The 24,483-nt window shown below is 40.9% G+C and overlaps 1 pseudogene; it reads right to left on the bottom strand.

Annotated features, from left to right (window-relative positions):
- Positions 1–981: 981 nt before the first annotated feature.
- On the bottom strand, positions 982–22,738 carry LOC143658630 (sialomucin core protein 24 pseudogene; annotated as a pseudogene).
- Positions 22,739–24,483: the final 1,745 nt, after the last annotated feature.

The following is a 24,483-nucleotide window of genomic DNA, read 5'->3' as shown; positions in this document are numbered from 1 at the left end:
GAAGAACACTCATAATTGGGTGGGTCATATCTCCATGGAAACGACCTAAACAAGAAGGTGCCACACAACAGTACTGTAGGAGAACTAAAGAACGTGGCTTTTATGGGGCACACAACTCTTTCAAACCAGTACACAGCTTGTTATGGCAGTGCTCTCACCCATTGCCCATCATGTTCGCAGCCCTAAGTAAATGCCACTGTGTGTAGACCCACCAAGCAGCCCCAGATATAATCAAGATGTTCCAGAGAGAGGAAAGGAAAGTAGCAGAAATGATAAATGATGCCATGAGCTCCTAGAGCTGAACCTCATTCTGGTGCTAAGAGTTTCTAAACATCATAAATACTTGATGAGTTTTGATTCAGCCAGTTATTAGAGATACCTGAGGTTTAAACTGGGAAAAAATATTTACATGTAATGGAGGACACCAGATGATTTACACAGCATTTCCTTTTATTTCTGACAGTCTTTAAAATTCCTGACTGGTTCTTCAACTGTACAAGCAGGTAGGGGTAACTACCAGATGTAACTCCAAGCACAAATCCCCCATCTAGAGACTCTGAATTGGGGTTCTGATTTTGTAGGAAACATCTGCACCCCTCCAAAACTGCTACCTTAATGCATCACCCTTTCTACTGACATCCACACTGAACAGTCTGAAACTGAAGCATCTTTGTTCCATCAAGATACAACTGATGTTTCACTTTTCAAGTGCCCAGAAGGTCTAATATGTGCTCACTAGGCACGCCTGTGGCAGGGGCAATGTATGGGTTCTGGGTCATAGAATGTCCTGTAGCCACACTGAGAACAGAGATGACCACTTAGCAAGAGCATGCCAGTCTGCTCCAAGTCCTGCAAGATCGCCTTCAGCTTGGCATGCAGCTCAGCAAATCTTCCCAGGTGGACAGTACCGCGAAAGCCATGGTAGCTCTCCAGACCAGCAAGATAGAAGCTGAGGTGTAGGCATCTTAGTCTGGAGGTGTTTCACAGCAGATTCTCCAGGACAGGCATGGAGATAGGGTTTGTGCAGAAGCTGATGGAAGTGAGTTGGGAGCAGCGGCCCAGGGCAGGCAGCATGACATTGAAATGGACATCCTTGAGTCCACACTCATCTAAATCCAGGGTTTGGAGTGTGGCTGAGACTTTCTCCAGCAGAACTATGAGTGGTTCTGGGCTCATATAGAACATGAAAACACCACACAGGTCCAGTTGCTTTAGGTGTCCAGTCAACATCAGTCCAGATTCCTGAAGTTGACAGTAAGTTAAGGAAAGGGTCTCCAGGGGACTCATTAGAAACCTGGGAAGAGACAAAGAAGTGAGTTCTGGGGAATGGTGCTGGAGGGTAAGCGACTGGAGAAGGACCTAGTCTTCTAGGTAGGAGATGACCCACTAACTCAGGCCCAAAGTCATTTCACCCAAGTCCAGGGTCATTCTAACTATCTGGTGATGGTCAACACCCTGCATGCCACATGGTGAAGCCTACAGCCTTTCAAGTCTGCCCAATTTTAGGTGGAGAGTTTCCTCAACCCGTTTTGTTGAATCTTTGGTCAAGTTAAGAAACTCTCAAAGGCTCCTTTTCCTCATCTGTCAATCAGAAAAACTACATCACTCTTACCTCTGGTGAGGATGAATGCAGATAATGTTAGAGCATAGGAACCCTCAAGTTTCATAGACTTGCCTTTATTCAATGCCATTTTCAATTCCCCATTTTTCTAGACAGCATTTCCCAAGGAAGAATTTCCAAGAACACCCTTCCTAGACCTGACCCCCATATTTTCCTAGCATGGTATGTCTTCTCTCTCTTCACTATTCTAGTATATACCTGTCCCTTTTTCTGGGTGATTGTGGGGTCTCATGCTTGGGGACAGAGCAGTGAAAGAAATGGAATGCATGCTCCTTTTATGCTTCCTATAACTAAGAAAAGCTTGCTGTTGTCTACAGCGAAACTTCGCCATCTGTCTCACCTGAGCACCTGGTACAGGTGTCCTTTGAGGAAGTAGACAGAGTCCAAATAGAGCTCCTGGAGGAGATGCAGTCTGAAGGTCTGAGAGGTGAATTGGGTGACATGATGATCTTCTTCAGTGGGGCAACTGCAGAGAGGTTCACAGACGTGGGAGAGGAGGAGTCTATGTAGATTGACCATGTGGCCTGGGTGAGGGGCAAAGCTTCCCAGGACAGGCTGTTTCCAGGAGCAGCTCATGTCCAATTCCTGGATGCAGTACAGATGCACCGTTTTCAGGAGCCTCTTCAACTTTTCTATGGGTATTGCAAAAACCTTCAGCTTCCTACAGCAAAGGTGGATGGAATCTTTCCTCTGCTTGACCCACTCCATGAGGTAGGTGAGAAATTCATCCAGGGTGTCTTCTTTGAAACAAAGATCTATGATCACCTCCAGAGGGTCCATCCTGGAATTGTCCACTTTTCTTCTCTTAGGCATGGGCTGGACTGCCTCCGACTCTGCCTGTGAGAACACCTGGGCTCTGGCCCTTCCTCCTGACCATAAGGTCCAGAAGTCCTGATACACATTATCCCATAAATCTAGCACATTCAATTTCCATCTCCTGTTCCTGACATTAGACAGCACAACAAACCAAACCAAAACCTGTATCCATATTGGAAGACTTCTGGTCTTATCAAAATTATCAAAATGTTCTAGAGTTACAATGGCTTGACTGAATTTATATTTTCACAAATTTCAAAATTCCAAGGATCAAATTGTCACTTCTGTTTTGTGTTCCCTAACTTAGCAAATCACATGTCCATACAGGGACAAACAGGAACAATTCAGAGGGTCAAGGCCTCTTCAATGAGGAAGGGTCAAGAGCACAACTGGAAGTGGTCCAGGCAAAGCACATGTGGAGGCGGGGCATGTGCAGTGGGTTGATCTTAATGAGAACCTGTGAATGGCCCAAGGCGATATGAAACATGTGGGCTGGGCAGGGTTTTTACCGGGTGGAGGGTGGAATTGAAATAGTTTTGTCCAGATGGAGTTTAGATACTAAAATGAACGTGGTTTCACTGAGAGAGTGGAGACCCTTTAAACCAAATGCCATCATGAGAGCCAAGAGTGAGATTCAATCTCAGCCTCCCTGAGGGCAAAGGGAGGCTTGTCTTTCCTACCAGAAAGACAAGACTCCAGTGAGAAACTGGGATTTAAAGAATGATGTTGATTAATGAACCTTTATATAGATCTTCCTTTTTACTTTCTGGTACAGTGGAGTAGACAGAGAAAAATACCTGAATCTCTACATTTTAATCTAGCTGCCCTGATCTCTGTTAATTATACAGCCTTTGTCTTCTCCCCCTGTGATGGTAAAAACCTTATGACTAATCTTCATTTGTAACCAGTTTTTCAACTCTAGTCTCGTAATCAGTAAAGATATCCTCTAATATTTATTAATGAAGGGTTTTTGTCAGTCAAGAACTAACCTACCCCAAATCCAAAGTTATCTTGATAACCTAGACTGATCTAACTATCATGGGCCCACATGACATGTGCAATAGCTTAGACTTTAGCCTAAAAGTCACCCATACCTCATTATAATACTAAACATCATGTCCATAGTCATATTAAGTCCTCCTTTTCCTTATGTTCTGTGACTAAGCATGGACTCGATCTGCACATGCTCTGTAATCAGATCATCTCTAATAACATCAGCTGTAGCCACTGTGCTCATTATCCTAAACTACAGCTAATAAATGAGTACAGCAAAGTGGCAGGATACGATATCAACATGCAAAAATCAGTAAATTCTCTATACACTACTGTTCCTTCTTTGCAAGTTGCCATAATGTGATATACCAGAAACAGGATGGCTTTTAAAAAGGAGAATTTATTAAGTAGCAAGTTTACAAGTTTTAAAGCTGTTGAAAATGTCCAAATTAAAGGAAGTCCTTAGAAATGTCCAATCTAAGGCATCCTGGGAAAGATATCTTGATTCAAGAAAGCCAATGACATTCAGCCTTTCTCTCTCAACTGGAAAGGCAAATGGCAAACAGCAATGTCTGCTAACTTTCTCTCCAGGCTTCTTCTTTCATGACACTCTCCCAGGGGCATTTTCCTTCTTCATTTCCAAAGGTCTCTGGCTATGTGGGCTCTTTTCCAAAATAGTTCTCTCTTTAAAGGGCTCCAGTAAGCAACCCCACCTTGAATGGGTGGAGACAAATCTCCATGGAAACCATCTAATCAGAAGTTTCAACCCACAATTGGGTGGGTCACATCTCCATGGATAATCAAAAAGCTCCCACCCAGAAGAAATATGGAACTATTAAACTTCACCATCAGGGAATCCCCTGATACTATCTCAAACATTAGGGGCACCCAAATCAATAGGCCAAGCCCTTGATCTTGAGACTTACTCTTGTGAAGCTTATGTAGGTAGCGGAGAAGCTTAGCCTACCTATAGGTATGCCTAAGACTTACTTCTGGAGGACCTCTGTTGTTGCTCAGATGTGGCCTCTCTCTCTCTAAGCCCAACTCTGAAAGTGAAATCATTGTCTTCCCCCCTATGTGAGACATGACATCCAGGGGTGAAAGTCTCCCTGGTGGTGTGGGAGATGACTCCCAGGGATGAGTCCAGCCCTGGCACCATGAGATCAACAATTCCATCCTGACGAAAAGGGGGAAAAGAAGTGTAACAAATAAATTTTCAGTATCTAAGAGAATTCAAATAGAGTTGAGAGGCTGTTCTGGAAGTCACTCTTATGCAAGCTTCTGTTAGACATTGCTACCTATCATAACCTGCCAAATCCCAACCAAAACCATTCTGGCCAATCCTAAAAAACACCTAGGGCAATATATAAGCTTCCACAAAGGTTCCATGCACTAGAGTAACTTTCCAGAAACCTATATCCTCCAGATGGGTCCCTGGACTAGATAAGTCCTGAAACCTAGAGGGCCCAACCTCTCCAGAACATCAACTAGTTCCATCCCCCATCCCATATTAACGACATGAAAAAGTTAGAATGGGCATAGCTCAAACAAACACCCTTAAAGAGTGGGAGAAAGATCAAAGGTGATAGTGGAGTTACACAGAGAAGGTAGGGTTTAACAAATGAGGACGATTGCTGAATCATTATACTGATATTTCTTTTAGTCTCCAGTATCTTAGAAGTAAAAACCTAATATTGTGAATTGCAACCCATATCAAACTCTGAAATCTGTTTTACAACTAATTGCTGCGCGGTTCTTTGAAATTTATTGCTTCTTGATATATATGTTAATTTTCACAAAAAAGAAAAAAATTCAATTGTGATGATAAAAAATATGTAAATTCTTTTTGGCCTCCAATGTTCTGGAGCAGCTAGAAGTAAAAATTTGAGATGATGGAATTGTAGCCCATGACAAACTCTGGGATCTGTGCTGTAACTACTTGTCGAAAAGTGCTTTGAAAACTATTGCTTTTTTCTTCCTTTGCTTTGTATATATGTTATACTATACAATAAAAAATGTTAAAAAAAAAAAAAAGCAAACCCAAAAAACCAATATGGTACTGGCATAAAGATAGATATACTGATCAATGGAATGGAATTGAGTGTTCAGAAATAGACCTACCCATCTATGGATGGTTGATCTTTGATAAGGCAGTCAAACCATTCCAACTGGGACAGAGCAGCCTCTTCAATAAATGGTGTTTGGAGAACTGGATGGCCATATGTAAAAGGATGAAAGAGGATCCATATCTCACACTCTATACAAAAATGAACTCAAAATGAATCAAAGGCCTAAACATTAGAGCTAAGTCCAAAACACTTTTAGAAGAAAATGTAGGGAAACATCATAAATCTTGCAATAGGAGGTGGTTTCCTAGACTTTACAACCAAAGCACAAGTAATGAAAAAAGAAATAGATATATGGGGTCTCCTCAAAATTAAACACTTTTATGCATCAGAGAGCTTTGTCAGGAAAGTACAAAGGAATAGAAGACATTATTTGGAAGCCACGTATCAGGTGTATTAGTTTGTAATGCTGCAGGAAAGCAATGTAACAGAAATTGAACAGCTTTTAAAAAGGGAATTTATTTGTACCCTACTTTTATTTTTTAAGCTGAAACATTTGATGCTACTGGTAAACTCCACCCAAGTTTATAACCTGTGCCACAGAAAAGAATTGGGGATGCTATTTATTAAACTACCTTTTAATAATTGTGGAAAAATATTCAAGAGGAGCTACAGAGGATTTGGGATGGTACAGGGCTGAGTTGCAAGCTTTCTTTTTTTTTTAATTTTTTTATTAATCAAAAAAAAGAAAAGAAATTAACACAACATTTAGAAATCATTCCATTCTACAAATGCACTCAGTAATTCTTAGTATCATCACATAGATGTATGATCATCATTTCTTAGTACATTTGCATCGATTTAGGAAAAGAACTAGCAAAACAGCAGAAAAAGATATAGAATGTTAATATAGAGAAGAGAATTAAAATAATAATACTAATAATATATATATATATATATAAAGGAAAAAGAAAAAAAACAAAAACAAAAGATAGAAACACACAAACAAACAAAAAACCATATTTCAGGTGCAGTTTCATTCAGTGTTCCAACCTAGTTACATTACACTTAGGTATTATTGTGCTGTCCATTTTTGAGTTTTTGTATCTAGTCCTGTTGCAGTCTGTATCCCTTCAGCTCCAATTACCCATTATCTTACCCTGTTTCTAACTCCTGCTGGTCTCTGTTACCAATGATATATTCCAAGCTGATTCTCGAATGTCGGTTCACATCAGTGGGACCTTACAGTATTTGTCCTTTAGTTTTGGGCTAGACTCACTCAGCATAATGTTCTCTAGGTCCATCCATGTTATTACATGCTTCATAAGTTTAGTCTGTCTTAAAGCTGCATAATATTCCATCGTAGGTATACGCCACAGTTTGTTTAGCCACTCGTCTGTTGATGAACATTTTGGCTGTTTTCATCTCTTTGCAATTGTAGATAATGCTGCTATAAACACTGGTGTGCAAATGTCCGTCTGTGTCTTTGCCCTTAAGTCCTTTGAGTAGATACCTAGCAGTGGTATTGCTGGGTCGTAATCCATTCTGCCATTCTATGTCTTTTGATTGGGAAATTCAGTCCATTAACTTTTAGTATTATTACTGTTTGGATAATATTTTCCTCTACCATTTTGCCTTTTGTATTATATATATCATATCTGATTTTCCTTCTTTCTACACTTTACTCCATACCTCTCTCTTCTGTCTTTTCGTATCTGACTCTAGTGCTCCCTTTAGTATTTCTTGCAGAGCTGGTCTCTTGGTCACAAATTCTCTCAGTGACTTTTTGTCTATAAATGTTTTAATTTCTCCTTCATTTTTGAAGGACAATTTTGCTGGATATAGGAGTCTTGGTTGGCAGTTTTTCTCTTTTAGTAATTTAAATATATCATCCCACTGTCTTCTAGCTTCCATGGTTTCTGCTGAGAAATCTGCACATAGTCTTATTGGGTTTCCCTTGTATGTGATGGATTGTTTTTCTCTTGCTGCTTTCAAGATCCTCTCTTTCTCTTTGACCTCTGACATTCTAACTAGTAAGTGTCTTGGGGAACGCCTATTTGGGTCTAATCTCTTTGGGGTGCGCTGCACTTCTTGGATCTGCAAATTTAGGTCTTTCATAAGAGTTGGGAAATTTTCAGTGATAATTTCTTCCATTAGTTTTTCTCCTCCTTTTCCCTTCTCTTCTCCTTCTGGGACACCCACAACACGTATATTTGTGCGCTTCATATTGTCATTCAGTTCCCTGATCCCCTGCTCAAGTTTTTCCATTCTTTTCCCTTTAGTTTCTGTTTCTTTTTGGAATTCAGATGTTCCATCCTCCAGTTCACTAATTGTAGCTTCTGTCTCTTTAGATCTACCATTGTAGGTATCCATTGTTTTTTCCATTTTTTCTTCTTTGTCCTTCACTCCCATAAGTTCTGTGATTTGTTTGTTCAGATTTTCTATTTCTTCTTTTTGTTCAGCCCATGTCTTCTTCATGTCCTCCCTCAATTTATTGATTTGGTTTTTGAAGAGTTTTTCCATTTCTGTTCGTATATTCAGCATTAGTTGTCTCAGCTCCTGTATCTCATTTGAACTATTGGTTTGTTCCTTTGACTGGGCCATATCTTCAATTTTCCGAGCGTCATCCATTATTTTCTGCTGGTGTCTGGGCATTTGATCAGATTTCCCTGGGTGTGGGACCCAGCTGGTTGAAAGCTTTTTCTGTGAAATCTCTGGGCTCTGTTTTTCTTTTCTTGCCCAGTAGGTGGCGCTCGTGGCGCTTGTCTGTCTGCACGGCAGTCGGCCAGGGAAACCGCGCGTGGAGGCGGGGGTCGCTGGCCGCCGCGGCTTGGGAGAGTGCTGGTCCTAATTGCCCAGCTGGCCCGAAACGCCAAGCGTGACGGGAGGGCCCCGCTATCCAACGTTCCCAGTCAGACCAGGGAGCCACGTGCGTGGAGGGGACCCCAGTCGCCAGCCGCCCCGGCCGGGAAAACGCGCGTCCCTCGGGTATCTCACCGCAGCAGATTCTCCCTGCCCGTTCAGCTGTTCCAGAATGGGGTACGCTGTCTTTTTGGTCTCTGTCGTGACTCCGGGAGCTGTTTCGTATTGTTTCTGTTTCTTTAGTTGCTTTTCTGGAGGAGGAACTAAGACCCGCGCATCTTACTAAGCCACCATCTTCTCCGGAAGTCGAGTTGCAAGCTTTCTTAAAAGTGATGCCTTCAAGTAACTTGGGAAATGTAAGCTGCTGCATATCCAAAAAGTTTAAAAAAAACATTCCAGAAACTCAAAGACATTACCTGCAGAATGCATTTCAGGCTAATTATGAACACTGTCATAAATAAAGTTTTAATTAGGACTCAAAAACTTTCAGTCATAGCAATTCTTGGCAAATTCTATGGGAATGGTAACTGAAATAAAGTACAGGAGAGCATGTAATATATATATATATATTTATATACATGGTTGCCATTTTTCCATTTCTAATGACTACACCATAAAATTTAAGGAAGGTTTCCTAAAAACATTGACATATTCAAAATCAAACCCTCATTCAGTCCATCACATTCCAAAGGAAAAATAATAACAGAGCAAAATTTCATTATGATGTCATTATTTATGACCTGGCACTCCATGTTACATACCAAAACAATGCAAGTTCCATTTTAATGTGCTATGTTTAGTTCTAGAATATGTGAGCAATGTGTTCATAACAATGGCTGTGTTGCCACGAAGTGCCTCGTTTGCCTTTAAATACAGTGAGAGTATGTGTTTAATTCCATGCAGATGGAAGGGGTGGAACTGTGCACTGAAGTTGGGGCTTTAGCTGCAGTGTTTGGCTAAGTTGCTTCTACCCTGCCGGTTCAAAAGTTCAATCTTTTTTTATATAAAATATATATACTAAAAAATTTCAGTCTGTTAAATAGCCTTATTCTGTTTCAGCCTCTTCAGATACTCTTGTGTTGTGTAGCAGTGGCTCTGTGTGTAAATGCTGCGCACTAAGGATGCACACCTACAATAAAACAGTCAATGATATGATATGTACAGGATAATGCCTCATACCAATCAGATATCCATTTGTTATTGTGTTTGTTAACAACCCCTTATCTCTTAGTGTTATAAACTCCACTTAAAACTGATTAAAGTCCATTCTTGAAAAAAAAGGGGGGGGGGACCTATTATGTTGCAAGTTTACAGTTCAAAGGCCATGAAAATGTCCCAACTAAGGCACTAACAGGAGGTTCCCTTAACTCAAGAAAGGCTGATGCCTTCTGGAGCACCTCTGTCAGCTGGGAAGGCATGTGGCTGGCGTCGGCTATTCCTTGTTCTGAGTTCATTGCTTCTAGCTTCTGTTTCCTCACTAAACATCTGTGGGCCTTCACTCAGTTCCTTTGGGACACAACTCTGGGTTTGGACTTGCTTAGCATCTCATGGAAAGGCACATGGCCACATCTGCTGGGCTCTGCCTGTGTCCAGTCATCTTTTCTCTGTGGACACTCCACCTATCTCCAAACATTTGTGTCTCTGAAATAACTGTTCTCCAAGTGTCTGCATCGCCTCTACTCTGTCACTCTTGCTCTCTCCAAATGTTTCTTCTTTTATAGGATTTCAGTAAACTAATCAAGACCCACCTGAAATGGGTGGAGTCACATCTCTATCTAATCAAAAGGTCACACCCACAAATGGGTGTGTCACATCACTGTGGAGATAATCTAATAAAAAATATCTCCCCTACTATCTTGAATTAGGATGAGAAGAAATGGCTGCCCCCACGAGATTTGGTCAGGCTTAAAACACAGCTTTTCTGGGGTACATAATATTTTCAAACTGGCACATCAGATAACAGTTTAATATTCAGAATATATAAAGAGAGTCTATGACTCAAAAACGAAAGACAAACAGCCCAATTAAAAAATTGGCAAAAGATATGACAGACACTTTTTGGAAGAGAAAATACAAATGACTAAAATGCCCATGAAGAGATGCTCAGCTTCACTGGCTATTAGGGAAATGCAAATCAAAGCCACAATGAGATATCATCTCTCCCCCACTAGAATGGCCATTATCAAAAAAACAAAACAAGTGCTGGAGAGGATGTGGAGAAAGGCACACTTTGTCACTATTGGTGGGAATGCAAAATGGTGCAACTAATTCTGGACGGCATTCAGGAAGCTAAGTAAGCCATATGATCTAACAATCCCATTACTAGGTATATATTCAGAGGCACTGAAGGCAAGGACACGGATGGACATTTGCACACTGATGTTTATAGCAGTATTATTCACGTTTACCAAGAGATGGAAGCAGTCCAAATGTCCATCAACGGACGAGTGGCTAAACACACTGTGGCATATACATACGATGAGATATTAGGCAGCTGTAAAACAGAATAAAGTCTTGATGCATGTAACAATGAGGATTAATCTTGAAGATATTACACTGAGTGAAATTATCCAGAAAGAGAAAGACAAGTACTGTACGTTCTTAATAATATGAGCTAAGATTACAGAGTGAACTTTGAGAGTTAGGATTAAGAATACAGGTTGTCAAGAGGTAGAAAGAGGGTAGAGATTGGGCATTTGGCGCTAAAGGAGTATAGAAAGTACAGCAGGACTGAATGTAGACATTCAAAAATGAATAGCACAATACTATCTGGTAGCAGCACAATAATATAAGGACACTGAATGAACCTGAATGTGAGTATGGTCAAGGGAAAAGGTCTGGGGTCATGTATGACACCTAAAGGAAAGACAGAAGATAAAGACTGGGATGGTAAAAAGTAGGAAGGCCTAGACTGGACAATGATGGTGATTAAATGAGCAAACAGAATGTTTTTACATGAGAGACAACTAATCAATGTCAACATTGCAAAGTGTTGAAAATGAGATGATAAACAGGAAAAAATTCAATCAACGCAAGCTAGGGTCTAGAGAGAACAGTAACAGTGTAACATGATTCCATTGAATGTAGCAAAGGCAATATGAAAACTAAATGTCAAAAAAGGGGGAATATGAAGGAAGGATATGGGATTTTTTGCAGAAGAAAAGGCAATGTCTTCATAGAGATGAAAGAGGTAAAGGCATGGCAATGTGATTATATGGAAGCATGATTATTTACTTAGATTGGATTGTATAATGTGTGAATAAAACTGTTTAAAAATGAAGAGAAAGAGATGGCCCTATTCACTGTTGGTAAGGAAGCAGAGTGGTGCAGCCCCTCTGGAGGGCAGTGTGTTGGTTCCACAGGAGGCTAGAGTTGCCATATGATCCTGCAACCCCATTGCTCAGTATATACCTGGAGAAACTGAGTGTGGGGACACGAATGAACATTTGCACACTGGTGTCTATGGCAGCAGTGTTCATGATTCACAATGGATGGAGGTGTGGCTTAAAAGTACATCGAAGGAGGGATACGTGGTATATAAATACAATGGACTACTAAGTGGCTGCAAGAAGGAATGAAGTTGTGAGGCATGCAGCTAGGTGAATGAAACCTGACAACAGTATGTTGAATGAAATGTCAGAAATAAAAAGAAAAATATTATCATGCCTCACTCCTATGGACTAATTGTAATATATAAGCTCCGAGAATTGAAGTCGGGAGTACGAGTCAGCAGGTTGGGACCTATTGTAAAGGTTCCTAGATTCGTAAGTGCTTACAGCAGTCATATCTATTCCGGAGTTGTAACTGTTATTTCTAATTTCTGAGCTGCTGAATTATTGGTGTATAACCTAGTCATTCCCTGAAACTTTGGGCATTTGTGTGATACCTGATATTCAGAGTTAGAGCATGGAAGCTATGAAAATCAACCTTATCCCATATAGCAACTGTGCAAAAAAAAGTTGAAAATATGATCAGACTTCAACTAGAGATATGAATGAAGTTTATCTGGATAGGACAAAGATAAAGCAGAATATAAGGTAAAGGATGTTTGGTCTATGTTTTAAAACTTCAACTCCTGTGTGAGACCAAAGGAAGAGATGTCTATTTGGTGCAAAATGGGTATTTTTCTTAGCATATTATCTAATTTAACTTATATGGTCAGTTTATTCAAATAAACTTGAATAGAGCAAGAGATCCTCGTGGTTTTTACTGATTAATGTGATCCCCCAATATATCCCAGAGTAATCTGGGCAGAGAATGAAAAACTATTTCAAAGTCCCCTTGTGGAACTGAGGAGAAAGGAGAAATTCCATCTGGGGAATTCTTGATATTCTCACAAGAACTGGGGACAGCCAATTCAATAGGCTGAGACCTCGATTTTGGGGTTTGACCCTATGAAACATACTCCTGCAGAGGAGAAGCTAAGCCTACCAATAGTTATGCCTAATTGTCACCCCCAGAGAATCTCTTTTGTTTCTCAGATGTGACCTCTTTTTAAGCCAACTCAGCAGGTGAACTCACTGCCCTCTCTACTACATGGGACATGATTCCCAGGGGTGTAAATCTCTCTGCATCATGGGACAGGATTTCCAGGGATGAGCTGGGATCCAGCACCATGGGATTGAGAAAGCTTTCTTGATCAAAGGGTGTGTCATGGTCAGGTTCATGTTTCAACTTGGCCAAGTGGTGGTACCTGTTTGTTTGGTTGGGCAAGTGCTGGTCTGTCTGTTGCTATGATGACATTTCATAGAATTAAATCATGATCACATTGGCTGCATCCACAGCTGATTCCATTTATAATCAGCCAAGGGGAGTGACTTCTGCAATGAGTGATACTTAATCTAATCATTGGAAGCCTTTTAAGGAGGATTCAGAAGAGACAGCTTAAGCTGGCGAGTCTCTCCTGTGGAGTTCATCCAGACCCTCCATCAGAATCATCAGCTTCACAGCCTGCCCTGCAGATTTTGGACTCTACATTCCCATGCTTACGTAAGACACTTTTATAAATTTTATATTTATGAATACTTCCTGTTGATTCTGTTTCTCTAGAGAACCCGAATTAACATGAGAAGAAGAGACAAGTGAGACAAGGTAAAGTTTCAGTGACTGAGAGATTTTGAACAGACTCAAGAGGTTACCCCAGAGGTTATTCTTATACATTATATGTATCCCTTTCTGGTTATGGTATATTGGAGTGGCTCGTGAAACTGTTGAACTGTATTCCAGTAGCCTTGATTCCTTTTTTAAAAAATATTTTTTATTGAGAACTCTTCACACACACACTGTCCATATATGGTATAAAATTAGTGGCTCACAATATCATCCCATAGTTGTGTATTCATCACTAGGATCATTTTTAGAACATTTGCATCAGGTACTTCCATCCAGTCACTCCAATACTTTTGAAACTGCTGAACTGTTTCCAGTAGACTTGATTCTTGAAGATGATTGTATAACTATATAACTTTTATAATGTAACCACATGAAAAAGTACCTGATGCACCCTTTACCAGGATATGGACAGATAAGCAAAAAAAAAAAAAAAAAGAGGTCAAAGAGTAAAAAAATAATAGAAGGGGGATAAGAGGTAAAAAAAAACTGGGTAGATTGCAATATAAGTGGTCAATGAGAGGGAGGGATGAGAAATATGGGATTCATGATTTTTTCTTTATTCTTTTTATTTCTTTCTCTGGAGTGATGCAAATATTCTATAACTGATCATGAGATATCACAAAGATATCTCAATAAAAGTATCAAAAAAGAAAAACAATGGGGTGATCGCTGGGCTCCCCCCAATCCCCGGTTTATGTGTTTCACACTCTCCAAATTTGGGGCACTGAAAATCTTCCTGAGCAATGAAGTAGAAAGCTCAACCTCTGTTTCTGAATCCAACTCACCCTTTCCCATGAATGGTTGTACCTGCTCTCCTGGCTCAAGATTTCCTGGCGTCAGATTTAGCTACTATGGCCCTGCCTCAGAAGCCAGTTTTCCTTCAAACTGTCCCTTTTCTATCCCTTTTAGTCCAACTTGCAGACTGGGACCCAAGGAAGAAACTACTGCCGAGCTGAGTGTAGTCAGGTCAGTGAGTGCCCAGCCTCTATCCCATGCCCCTCTGGGACCTAGGCAGAACCCCCTCCTCTCTCTGCTAAGCACAGGCCTGTGTGAGGGAGACCCTGGACTGCCGTGAGTGAGCCTAAGCAAACTAAGAGTGAGGGCACCTGTATTAGTTAGGGTTCTCTAGAGAAACAGAATCAACAGGAAACATTCACAAATGCAAAATTTATAAAAGTGTCTCATGTGATCATGGGAAGGCAGAGTCCAAAACCCACAAGGAAGGCTGTGAAGCCAACGATTCCAATGGAGGGTCTGGAAGAACTCCACAAGAGATGCTCCAGCCAAAGCAGGAAGAGAGCCTGTCTGTTCTGAATCCTCCTTAAAAGGCTTCCCATGATTAGATTAAGCATCACTCATTGCAGAAGACACTCCCCTTTGGCTGATTACAAATGGAATCACCTGTGGATGCAGCTGACATGATCATGATTTGATTCCATGAAATGTCTTCATTGCAACAGACAAGCCAGCTCTTGCCCAACCAAACAGGTACCACCACTTGGCCAAGTTGACACATGAACCTGACCATGACAGTCCACCCCTTGTCAACTTGGCAGCTATACATACCACCTTAAACCATACCTAATTTCTAAATAAAAAACAATAAAACACACATTTTTTCTTTCACCTAACGATACTCAACTGTCCTGCATATAACTGGAAACACATTAAATCTCTCCGGAATAGGGTGTAAATCCTTGGGTAATATTCATTCTAAACCTGATATCTTACAACTTAAGTAGTATAACATGAACAAAACAGCATTACAGTCCTCGTTTCTGTAACTGATCACATGGTCGTAGTTCATATTTATCACTACCTTCTTCCACTACCCATTCCATGTTCCTTTTCCCCTCAGCAAGCACTTCTCCTGGTAGTAGATTGCTCATCTATTGAATTTCTAGGTACCACATGATTTATTAGCCAATGCCACAAATCTCTGTGCGTCAGATTATTTTGACTCCTGCTTTGAGTTTGCTGTCTATTATAATAGCCATGTCTACCTTGTCTTTGGTGATTAAGTGTTGCCACCTGGCTTTTGCCAACTCGGGATCCTGTCATCCCCATTGTGTTTAAGGATTCCAGCTCAGTGACAGCAGTTCCTATAGTAATATCTGATCTACAGAGAAGTGCAACCACAGAGCTCTTCAGGGATGATAGCACTAGTCTCACAAATTTATTTCTCACTGTTCTGGTAAAAGGTGCATCTTCAGGACATTCCTGGGGTGTAAGAGCAGGCTTTGCACGATAAATCCACTCTAACATTCCGATCTCTCTAAGCCTCTGGATCCCCTCATCTACATTATACCAGGGCAGTTCTGGCATTTCAACCTCAGGTAATGTCGGCCACCTTTTGATCCATGTTTCAACCAACAATTCAAACAAACTGTTAATACCTTTTCCAATTCCTCGAGCTATAACACTGAGTGCAGAACCTCTGCTTAGTGGGCCCACATCAATAAATTCAGCCTGATGCAGCCTTATATTTCTCCCACCATTATCCTACACCCTTAAAATCCATTGCCACACATATTCCCCTGATTTCTGTCTATATAAATTGGAAAACTCACACAGTTCTTTTGGAGTATAATGTACGTCCTCATGTGTGATACTTTGTACCTCACCTTTAGGGGCCTGTTGGGACTTTAGCCTAGTTATAGATCTGGAAGAAAAGAAGGGTGGTGGGGGTGGGTCATGAAAAGAATTATAAATATCTTCCAAGACATTTGCTTCAGGGCCTTCATTTGTAGTTTCATCTGGTGAGACAGGATTAATCACCCTAGGGCTAATCCCTTCAGGAGGAGGTTTGGGGGCCAACTACTCAAGGCTGGAGGTGGAGCGGCTACGTCCTCAGGGCAAACTATTACAGGGTTATCTAGAGAAGACTCAGCATGGCCTAGGGTTTCAACCTCACCCCCAACATCATTATCAATCCACATGTCACCATCCCATTTTCAGGGTCCCACTCCTTTTCAATCAGTGCCCTCTCTTTAACAGCAGACACCATGCAACATTGAGATTTCAGTTTACCTTGTAAAGTTGCTACTCTAAAAATAAGATTCTGAGTCTGATTTTCAGAGATCTCAAGTCTACAGCTACAGAAAATAAGATTTTCCTTCAAGATACTCATAGAAACTTCCACATTTGTCAGAAGGCGCTTAAGCTTCTCGTTTGAAGCCTTAAGCCCATCCCTTTCACTCCTTAATGTAGCCAGCGTATCTAATAACAACCAGCCAACATCTTTATACCTCTTATTTCCACAAAACTCTGTAAAGGTGTCAAAAACCTTATACTCGAGAGCTTCATACAAGTGAAGCATTAGGAGAATCCAGTGGTGATATTTTGACTATCTCTTTTGCCGACTCACTCCACGGATTGGGAGTATCATTCTGATTATGGGAATCAGAGTTCTTAGTGCCTTTGGGTACAGTCAGAGTAGAAAACCATTCATAAAAACCCATTTTTAAGACTCTGTTTCTTTAGAACCACTCCTGGTACCAAGATGTATTAGTTGGGGTCTCTAAAGAAACATAACCAACAGGAAACATTTGCAAATATAAAATTTATGAAAGTGTTTCACATGACCGTGGGAACAGAGAGTCCAAAATCTGCAGGGCATGCTGTGAAGTTGACGATTCCAATGGAGGGTCTGGATGAACTCCACAGGAGAGACTTGTCAACCGAAGCAGGAAGAGAGCCTGTCTCTTCTGAATCCTCCTTAAAAGGCTTCCGGTGATTAGACTGAGCATCACTCATTGCAGAAGACACTCCCCTTGGCTGATTACAAATGGAATCAGCTGTGGATGCAGCTGACATGATCATGATTTAATTCTATGAAATGTCCTCATTGCAACAGACAAGCCAGTACTTGCCCAACCACACAAACAAGTACCACAACTTGGCCAAGTTGACACATGAACCTGACCATGACAGCACCCAAATAAAAGCGCCAGGCTGAGAATTCAGGGGCTGGTGTTGGTGGGCACGGGACTAGTGGGTTGTCGGAAACTCCTCAGGTTCCCTGTAACATGAGGATAAAGATGCATCCCCAGCTTATGGGATTTTCGTAGGATCTGATGTGATGACGCACATTTAGTGCTTGCCCCAACGTCTGGCATAAGTAAGAGCTAAATAAATAAATGCTCCTTTTCCTTTTCTTTCCCTCTGAGCAGATGCCCCCAGCATTCCTGATCTCTCAACCCTACCCTGATAATAGGGAGAGAGAGAAAGAACCCAAAATATACTTTGGAACCCCAGCTGGGATTCTGTAGGTGGAGAAGGAGCTGGCAAAGAACGTCCTGCTGGTGGGCTCAGAAAGCTGCTCTGACCTGGGCAGCCAAAGTGGACAGACAGGAGAGCCAGGTGACCAGGACAGGGGAGCAATGTCCCCAGATAGGTGCACTGCCCAGGCCATGGGGTCGTGTTGGTCACCTGCCACCCAAGTGCAGGGCAGATGGCACATTCCTGTACTTGAGCCCCTATTTCATCAGAGGCCAATGGTGCTAAGCATAGAAATGTGGAGAAGGGCATTCCCAGGAAGATGCCAAGTTGGAGAACATCTCTCGTAGGAAACCTGCCAGAGCCAGTGGACTATGGATATTGTTTGGGCATCACGTTCTACAGGAGAGAGAAAGGCATGGGAAATTCTTCTGGGTGGAGGGAGGTTCTCTTTTCACTATGAAATTTCAAAAGAATGAATAGTGACCCAGCCCTGGTGGAAAACATCCCCCCAAATTGGCTGAGCCTTAAACACCAAACATGGCTTCTTAATGTCATGGGTGTGCTGGAATCTGTGCCCTGTGCCTGGAAAGAGAGAAAAACCAAATTCTATCTATATGCCTAATGGCTTCTTGGATCAGAATCTCTACGTCAGAGGAGCTTAGGTACAGTGAGTAATTTTGTTTTTTTTTTTAATGCAATTTTATTGCGATATATTCACAAGTAAAACAAACCATTTGAAGTACACAATCATGGCTCACAGCATGAACACATAATCCTGCATATTACCCTGTGATCAATTTTAGAAGTTTTTCTTTACTCCACATAAGAAATAAAGAGGAAAAGAAAACCCATATCCTCCCATACCCCTGATTCCCCGCTATCATTGACCCGCGGTATTAGAGTAGTACATTTGTTACTATTAATGAAAGGGTATTAAAACATTACTGTTAACTATAGCCCATAGTTTACATAGCTACATTTTTTTAGGGAGGATTTTATTGGTTTTTTTTTAATTGTAAAATATAACACATACACAAAAAAGGAAGAAATTTCAAAGTATATTGTAACAAGTAGTTACAGCACAGATTTCAGAGTTTGGTATGTGTTACAGTTCCACAATTTTAGATTTTTCCTTCTAGCTACTCCAAGACACTCGAGATTAGAAGAAATGTCAATATCAGCAATGACAGCCGTCATACTCATTTGATAAATCCTGTCTTCTCTGTTACAACTCCTCTTTCTCCTTTGATCTTCCTCCCAATGTTAAGGGGTATTTGGGCTATGCCCATTTTAATATTTTCACGATGAGGAGGACTCTCAATAGTATGGGATAGAGGGATGGGACAAGTTGATGTTCTGGAGAGGCTGGCCCCTCTGGGATTCTGAACTTATCTGGCCTAGGAGCCCATCTGGAGGTTGTAAGTTAATGGAAACTAATTTTAATGTGTGAAACTTTTGTAGAATCTCAGATAGAGCCTTCAGTGTTCTTTAGGGTTGGCAGGAGAGGTCTTGGTTGGGGGTTGGCAAACTATGGTAAATGGCAATACTAGCTGAACCTTGCACAAAAGTAGCCTCCAGAGTAGCCTCTCGAATCTATTTGTACTCTCTCAGCCACTGAAACCTTATTTTGTTACAATTCTTTCTGTCCTTTGGTCAGGAAGGCATTGTTGATCCCACGGTGCCAGGACCAGGCTCATCCCTGGTATTCATAGCCCACGTTGCCAGGGAGACTTTCACCCCTAGATGTCATGTCCCATGTAGAGGGGAGGGTAATGATTTCACTTGCAGACTTGGGCAGAGAGAGAGAGGCCACAACTCAGGAACAAAAGCAGTCCTCAGGAAGTAACTCTTAGACGTAACTATAGGTAGGCTTACCTTCTCCAGTACATAAATAAGCTTCACAAGAACAAGCCTCAGGGTCAAGGGGTTGGCCTATTGATTTGGGCATCCCTAATGTTTGAGACAGACAGTGGTTTTAGGGAGGAGTTTTTTTGTTTTTTAACTCGATAAGCATGTAGATTTATTTTAAATCAGTTTGGTACATGATACAGATTGATTTTGCAGTTTTGAGTGAACCGAAATTAACATTTTTCAATACAGCAGTGACTGCCTGTGCAACAAACATCCATAGGATAAAATAAGGTATCTGATAGAACTACATCTGCATGAACAAATCAATGAAAAATCTGAGAAGGTTTCGACATACCTTCTGGATTAAAAAAAAATTATTGATGGCTCAAGATATTAAATTGCTAAGGGAAGGAAATGGATCTGAAAAGGCTGTGAATTCTGTTGTAAGAGCTCTCTGTAGATTTGTGAAATCTAACTCTCTTATGATAATTTTGTTACAGTGGTGATCAAAATTACAAAAGGTGAGGTTAAATTAAGCTAAATTCTCACAAAACTTGCTACTTGTACTAATATTAATGTAAGGCAAGATATTCACTATCCAGGTAAATAACAGTTGTGTCATTGTAGCTAATTTTTGCCCATGTGGATGGAATGGAAATTCTGTACACTTTCAAATGCATTTATAGCTTACAGAACTCACTAAAAACTAATAGCCATGGCATCATCATAAATTTTGTGAGGTACCTAGAATATTACTATTAATGGAAAAACAAAGTGTGAGGTAAACTGACCTACCTCTTCCCCAAAACTTTTGAAGCCAGAGATTTTAAACATGTGAGGCACTTGAAAATATTAGGTATATGTACAGATGTGCAAATAAAACAAACTTTAGCTGTACCAACAAGTAACAGAAAAGCAGTAAATCTTCATTTTAAGACCCTTTAATATAATTATCTAAGTAAATGCAAGGAGCTTCAGTTTATGAAACGAACCAAAGCAATTTGTCTTTTCTACTATAAAATACAGAAAACCAAGTGCTAAACTCAGCCACTACAGGCTAAAGAAACTAAAATGAAACAACTTTAATGGCAATATAGAAAAACAAAAGGCCCATTTTAAACTAATTAAGCCTCTGAACTAATCCAATATGCCAAAGGCAGGGGAGAAGTTACACTTAAAATTTGTTCTAAAAAAAAAAAACTAGTGCTTCAAAAGAAAACTGTAGAAGTAAAAGTATACATACTCATTACACTATGGGAATTTAAACCAATGAGAAAGAAATGGAGAAAAGCATAAGGAAGGAAAGCTCAATCTTCATACAGGGTAGTCATAAAACATTAATATTAAGGATCTACAGTAATCTGATCCACCAAAAATATATTAAGGATCTACAGTAATCTGATCCACCAAAAATACTTAGATTTTCTAAAATCACATTGGTTGTGTCTGTTAGCTGAAAACTTATGATTGTCTCATTTAAAGAGTAAATGATTCTAAAAATACATCCTTCTTGCCTCATCTAATTTACTTTTCAAGAAAGTTTGGTGGAATCCTTTTTGAGGTACAATGTTTGGATTTTGTTTTTGAAGTGCGAAGGAAAATATAATTAAACCAGTTATATCTCTAATTAAGCTTTTTTTTTAAACAGCCATAAGAAAAATGTTGGGAGGTTTAATACATGAACGCTCTGAATTTTGTATAATCTTTTAGGTTAAGTTATTTAGCTCTGAAGTTAAGGAGACAAGTTTTCAATTAAATAGTAACAGTATAGTATCTAAAAGCAAGTTTACTACTGTCCACATCAACAGTTGCATCCTCAAAATCGACCTTTTACCTTCCTTAATGTGAAAGAACAAGTCACAAGCAGTTAAAGTTAGAGTCTACTTTCCAGTCTGTCTTTTAAGGCATTGTTCTTTATTTTCTCAATAATATAAGGTGCTTTACAAGTATGAATAATACCCTGCTATGCATTAATGGGTTGTATCCCTTCATTTCTTTAAATCTGGAATGTAATTTCCTGTGTGGCATTTTACTTCTAATGTAGAAAAAATAACTTATGAAGTACAAAAGGTTACTCTAAGGATACAGTTTAGTGCTATTAGATTTACAGATTTATTCCATATCTTAAATGGAACCCAAAATCCACCTGATTGATGCTTGTTTGGCACATTCTTCTCAATTCCGGTCACTAAACTATATCCTGAGTTGGGATGAAAGAAATGCAGCTTTCTAGTTTTAAAAGTAACTAATTTAAACTGCCCAAGAGTCATGAGGTTGTCCGTGTAGATCAGTAATTTCCACCACTTACAAAAAGTTACATTTGGCACATCAAGAAGAGAACATAATCCCACAGCAGCAGCCATTTAAAATAAAAGAAGACAGCCATAAAGATTCATGCAGAATATTTTGAATACTCCCATTGAGCAAAATGATTTAACTGGTTTCTCAAGGACGATGCTCCAAATTATCCTATATACATCCTTTGGAAATTTAAAGATCCTGAAATAGCAGTTTTCCACGTGGGACATCTTGAGAGATATTACTTTTGTTTCAGTGAATGACTCGAATGAGCCATCAGTCTGTGTTAATCTGAAGATGTCTCGCAGAGTGTGGTAATTTCATTCTTTAGATTTATAGAGAAAGAAAATTGCAGCTGCACACCCAGACAAGGACGAGTCCTCCAACGAAACCGGCTGCATCTCAGGTAGACTTCCGTGCAGGTTGCGAGGCTGGCGGTGAAGTGGTATTTGTCGTGTCTGATGTAATGACTGCGGGGGCAGTTGTAGGAGAGGAAGGCAGAACCGTGGGTTTAGCTGTAGAATTAGTTGGGAATGGAGCAGCGGTAGAAGCAGAACACAGTTTTGTCTCGTTCACCACGTGGCAATCACCAACGGTTGAATTACGTGAACAGTAGCTCTTATCTTCTTTCCATTCCATTCAGAAAAAGCGGGTAGTATTTAGCCGCGCTAGCATTGACACAGGAGGAGCAGCTGTTGCAGCTTTCCCAGATTGCTGGTGCTAGGGTGCTGGCCGGGGCGGGGGGCGCCGGGGGGCGCCGGGGAAGTCTTGACCGGGGTGGGCGCTGAGGTCGGGGGTTTAACCGCGGTGGGCGTGAGCTTGTTCTCAGCCGCGGACGGCACCCAGACGCCGCCGTGCAGGCGGCGGCCCAAAGCTGCGGCCTGGAGAACCCCGACATCGCGTCCGCCCCGCCGAGGCTCAGGCCAAAGCTGCGACGCACAGCACGCGGTCCGCCCCCTAGGGAGGGGTTTTTGAAGTTATATTTGAATCGGTTGTTAACTAAGGCCGAGGAAGCATCATTTATCAAAACATACTATGAAAGGAATAGATTGATATCGGGTCAGGCTGAAGACCTAACAGACCAGGCCTGAGAGATGTCCCACTGTAGACAGAGGAGGCCGGGGCCCTCCAGGGAGCAGCTCCCAGGACAAGGAGATGTGCCCTGGGCCCCCAGTACGTCTTTTTCTGTGGCTGAAGAGCCCCCCTCCTCAGTGACTTTCATATTTGGGGTAGCCAGGCTTCCAGGGGTGGCTCCAACCCTCTTCCTAGACTTGATCTTTTTAAACAAATTTGTGCAAGTAATCCTTTTACCAAAGACGATTGTGTCAATGAAGATCAGTCACAAGGTTTTCACAATCACGGGGTAGCAGACGAAGGTTATTAGAGATCAAGGCAGCTGGATTACAATGTAGAAATTTCAGGAATTTTCCTCTGTCTACTCCAATATACCAGAAAGCAAAAAGGCGCATCTATGTCATGATTCAGTAATCAAAATCATCCCTTCAGTCCAAATTTCCCTATTATAATCCACCTTTCTTTGTCTCCAGGGTGGGAAAGAAGATTAAATCTTCCTCTTTGCTCTCAGGGATGGTGTTAGGTTTACAGGGCTTCCACCATCTCACTCTAGCCACCTACCTTTTAATGTTTAAACTCCACCCAGAGGAAAACATTTCAATTGCAACCCCCCTCAAAAAAAGCCCCCTCACACTATTCGCCCTGAGGTCAACACTGTGTGACAAGGACTGCACCGCACAGCCATACCACCTTCTGTTTTATGTTTGCACCAGCTATTTTTTTTCCATGTTTTTAAACTTCATTTCAATTGCTATATTTGTATTTACTTAAATATTATTTCTTATCAACCTATTATTTTACATCTCCTATATTTTTGATGCACTTCAACAATTTTTTTTTAATTAAAAAAAAAATTCCCCTAATATATTTTGCAATGCCTTGGGGCATTCACAGGCTCTCATTAAGATCATCCAATGCACCCCACCCCACCTCCACTCTTATTTTTCCGGTCCATTTCTAATTGTGCTCTTGACCCAGCCTCATTTGGAGAAGACTTGACCTTCTAAAGCGCACCTCTCTTCCTGCCTGAGTCCACACGTGATTTGCTATGTTAGGTAACACAAGACCTAAGTGACTGTTTGATGCTTGGAGGTTTGAACCTTGTACAAATTTAAATTCCATCGAGCCATTTTATATTTTTTATCATTTTGATAAAATGATATGGCCAAAAATCTTCTAAAAGTATACGTTCAGGTTTTCTTTTCCTGTCACAGGAACAGATTAAATACTTGCCTGATGCCCATATTCATTAAGGTCTCTTGACTGAGTCATGGAAGGAGTCCCTGAATAGATGTGTGATTCCATCAATCAGTGTGGCCAAACACCCAATCAGAGTAAATACATCGAGCTATTCGAATCTAATCAAATTCCCTGTTTTGATTGGAAGCTAGGGGCTGAAAAGGGGAGGTGTGTCCAGAAAGGGGGGCTATAAATGTTCTGAGGGTGCAAAGGATGGAGCCAGAAGCCTGAGAGCTGGGTCACTGCCATGGTTCTCCGAGAGGTGTGTGTGGACTGCAGGCTGCCGACCAGCCCAGATATGGTAAGCCAGGACCCTCCGTGGAGGATGGG

The sequence above is a fragment of the Tamandua tetradactyla genome, chromosome 2 (assembly GCF_023851605.1).
Source record: "Tamandua tetradactyla isolate mTamTet1 chromosome 2, mTamTet1.pri, whole genome shotgun sequence".
Lineage (NCBI taxonomy): Eukaryota > Metazoa > Chordata > Mammalia > Pilosa > Myrmecophagidae > Tamandua > Tamandua tetradactyla.
This window is presented reverse-complemented; position numbering and strand designations above follow the sequence as displayed.